This window comes from Lycium ferocissimum, chromosome 5, assembly GCF_029784015.1.
Source record: "Lycium ferocissimum isolate CSIRO_LF1 chromosome 5, AGI_CSIRO_Lferr_CH_V1, whole genome shotgun sequence".
Classification (NCBI taxonomy): Eukaryota; Viridiplantae; Streptophyta; class Magnoliopsida; order Solanales; family Solanaceae; genus Lycium; species Lycium ferocissimum.
In genome coordinates, this window is record NC_081346.1 from 30,325,402 (window position 1) to 30,329,419 (window position 4,018).

The 4,018-nt window shown below is 35.3% G+C and overlaps 1 long non-coding RNA gene across 1 annotated transcript; it reads left to right on the plus strand.

Annotated features, from left to right (window-relative positions):
* Nucleotides 1-320: 320 nt before the first annotated feature.
* On the plus strand, nt 321-1,115 carry LOC132058355 (uncharacterized). The gene is made up of 2 exons (XR_009415261.1): nt 321-455; nt 725-1,115. It is a non-coding gene; the product is annotated as an uncharacterized LOC132058355 (long non-coding RNA).
* The last annotated feature ends 2,903 nt before the right edge of the window (nt 1,116-4,018 follow it).

Sequence of the window (4,018 nt, forward strand, 5' to 3'; positions counted from 1 at the left end):
CATCTTCAGTGATAGGAGATATTGTAAATTTAATAACTAAATTTCCTTTTATGATCTGATGTATACCTCTTAAATAACTGATCGTCCATTCTATGTCCTTAAATTTCCAATTTAATTAACCTTTCGCCGATTTACCGTATACTCTTAAATTTTAGTCTTCGAAAGGAACAAAGAGTGTTATCATGCTAACAAATTTAGTGAAACTCAAGCAAAGAGCTAGGAGTGTCATAGCCTACGTCCGTCAAATAAATGTCTTGCTTACAAAATTTTACCTATAATATTCTTGAGAGAATCGAAACAATAATATTTCCTTCGAATGCGGGAGCCGGGGAATAATTTCCTTAACTATAGCTTATTTCGGCAACTCTATACTTTATGAATCCTTGTTCAGCTGCATGAAGCAGTTCCCGGGAAGAGATACAATAGATATGTGGAACTTGCACAAGCAGCTTTTGGTAAGAAAATCCAGTTATAATTTTTTTAGCACCAACTATTCAAAGTTGCCTGTCCAATCTAATTATCTCGTTCTGTTATCTCTGCTCAATTTATATCCTATTTAAGCATCTCAAACCTCACTTATCCGATACGTCAAACTCTATGTCTTTCAATTAATAAGTTAGATTTTACTAAATATAGAAAGGTGTCATTCTATTTGTGACCGACTAAAAACAAAAGAGTGTCACATAAATTGGGACGGAGGGACTATTTTCACTTGCACTTTCAGGTGAAAGACTTGGGGTTTGGCTTGCTCTCTTCCCTACTGTTTACCTATCTGCAGGGACTGCGACAACTTTGATTCTCGTAGGAGGTGAAACCATGAAGATGTTCTTTCAAATTGTTTGTGGTCCGCTCTGTTCATCGAATCCTTCAAGTCTTATCAGTCTAATGAGTTCTGTTGCAGGCATTGTTTTATAGATAAATGCAATTGCAGTGATCCATAAATTTGGTCACATTGTATTGACTGATATAGAAGAACTGTAATGTCTATGTCTTATTTCTCATTATTGTTGATAGCAAGTGCAACTGTGGCCTTATATTAGTTTCTGCGCAACTGTTGGAATCATTTCTTGTTATGGAAATATCTCTGAAAAGAAGAGAATATAATTCTTGTTTTATAGGTGTCGTAATAGTAGCTTATTGTTTTATGTATTTATAGTAGTTTGGTGTATTGTTGGCAGCTATTTGGGCTCGGTTTAGTTGAAAGTAAAATTATTTTCATCTTGACAGGAGGAAGCCGGAGTAACCTAGGTGCTACAATTTTTTTTGCGAGACCGACCTCACGAGGTCGGTTATGGGCAAAATTTACCGTAAATCGTTAATTACCGAATTCTACGAGGTCGGTTTTGTGGAAAATTTTCCCAAATTGTAAATTACCGACCTCATGAGGTCGGTTTTCAAAATTATCCAACATATGGCAAATTACCGACCTCATGAGGTCGGTTTTTTCGCAAAATTATCTAGAAATTGAAATTACCGACCTCACGAGGTCGGTTTTAGCATAATGTTCCCGTAAATTGTAAATTACCGACTCGTACGAGGTTTCGGTTTTATGCAAAATATATCATATATTCATATAAATTACCGACCTCAGAGGGTCGGTAAACTATATTATTATATTATTAATATAATTTACCGACCTAACGAGGTCGGTATTTTATTTAATTAATACCCTAAAAAACTTTACCGACCTCACGAGGTCGGTTTTTGCGACCTCATGAGGTCGGTAATAATTCCAACCCATCGTTTTCCGACCCGATTTTGAGGTCGGTTTCGAGGTCGGTTTTTGGCCAAAAGCCGACCTCACGAGGTCGGAAATAGCCATTTTTTGAGGTCGGTAAAACCTGTTTTTTTAGTAGTGAGCCTTATCGACTTATATTTTGTATATCGTTTTGATGGCCTCGTCGGCTTATGTATATTGATGTGGGCATAGTTTTTAATGATGGTATAAATGTGTTGTTGTCCAATGAGTTTAGCATTATTGATGTATAGCATTCATGAGTAAGCTATGTGGTCCACCTAGATGTGAATATGAATGTACGATAAGAGGTACCCGGGTGGGTTAGCACCGGGTGCTCGTCATGTCCCTCAGGTCGGGTCGTGACATTTCTCCGGCAATCGAATTCAAGCCAACGATCGGACTTCTCTTACGGTAAAGCTTTCCCTTCTTTTTTAGTGATTAATATAGATTACTTATTATATAAGTATATAATAGTATTTAATTACTAGGGATTGAGGAATACATAACTTTATAGATTTAATTTAATTAAAAATTGTATTATCTTATACTAAGCCCTAAAATCTTATCATATTCTTAAATTTGGGATTTTGTACAATCAACTTAAGGTCTTGAAAAGTCAGGTTTGTTTTTATTTTTCAAATGAAAACGCGTCGAGTTCAAGTATGAGTTGATGATGTACTTTTGCTATATTAGTACCAAATTAAATATATTTGATAATATTGAAGTTTGCACTTTGCTAGTGTAATCGATAAGTTTTTTAAGAGTCGCCGCCTAACTTTGTCGCTAATAATTGGCATACTAAAGATAATGGTACCCCCGTTGCGCTCAAATCCTAGGTCCGCCTCTGTGTAGAGGAGAGGTCAGTGAAACGAATAAGGTAGTAGTCATTGCCCAGATCCACTAGGTTAAAGTGTTCTTGTGACTGCCATAGCCTTTTAACTCTAAGTTGAAATTAATTGTATCGTAGAGTCTTTCCAAGCAGCTTAATGATTACCGCCTGTGTCCAGGATTGGTATAATCTCTTTTTATCGGTCGAAGTGATAGGTATAAAATAGGGATGATTGGCATTATTCTCGAGTTCATCGTCTAAGCACATATTGTTAAAACGGTCACATTCAAAAGCAATGTTAGCCATATTATTGGTTTTTTGAAGTGTGTCTAGATAGCTTAACTTTGGAGGGGTTTATGGACTAACAGTTTGTTGGTGTTCTTGTTGATCTAAATCCTCCATTTTCATTTCGAAATGTGGTGTTTGATTGTTGGTTGTCATGGTGTTTTTCTAGCTTTACTAGTCAGGGATGAATTTGAGAGAAAACATCTTTACTAGCTTAATAATATGAGAATGTATGTAATAATACTAGTGAGTACTAGTGTTTGTTTCAAAAATGAAGGAATTGCATGTTCAACTTTGTTAACAGAGGCTCTACTGTTAGCTGATTCTACCCATTGTTCTGATTTGGCCTACAAAAAATTGCAAGTATATAAGAGTAAAATATGGGTATTTGATCCTACCTTAGCGTATGATCTTAGGGGTCCTCTCAAATACAAAGAAGGGCCTAAAATGCCCCTGAACTATGGGATTTGGTACAATATTGCCCTCCGTCCATTTATCGAGTCAAAAATGTCCCTGCTGTTAACGTTTTGGCTCAAAATTGCCCTTAAGACTAACATCCCACACCCAATTAAAATACTTCAAAAATATTTAATACGTGGCATTACATGATTGGCCTAATTTTGGGTCCCATAATAATTTTTTTTTAAAAATGCTCTCTCTCTGCACTCACAGCCCACCCAACCCTCTTTGATCCACTCTCTTCTCTCTTCCATTTTAATCTTCTTCCTCCCATCAACCCCTCCCTCCTCCAATATTTTATCTAATTACTTATTTGTTTGCTCAAAATACCCTTTTACTTTGGAAAAAGGGCTAAAATATCATCCGTTACAAATTTGGGAGAGTTCCGTTAAGACAGAGGTATATTTAAAAACTATAATGACAGGAGGGATATTTTTTTACCCAAATTTATAAAGGAGAATATTTTTAACCTCTTTCCCAAAGTAGAGGGGTATTTTTGACCCTTTTCCCTTTTTTAAAAGTAAACCGTTTAATTATGCAAAATTATTTTGATTATGACCAAAATAATTAAATTAGTTTGAGTTTGAATTTGATCCTAAGTTTTTATTGAGCTTATTTGGGTTGAAATTTAATTGAATACTGCATAATAAAAAAAACTTGTTTAATCTCATTAAACCTCCATAAAATTTGGACATTCATTGATGAAC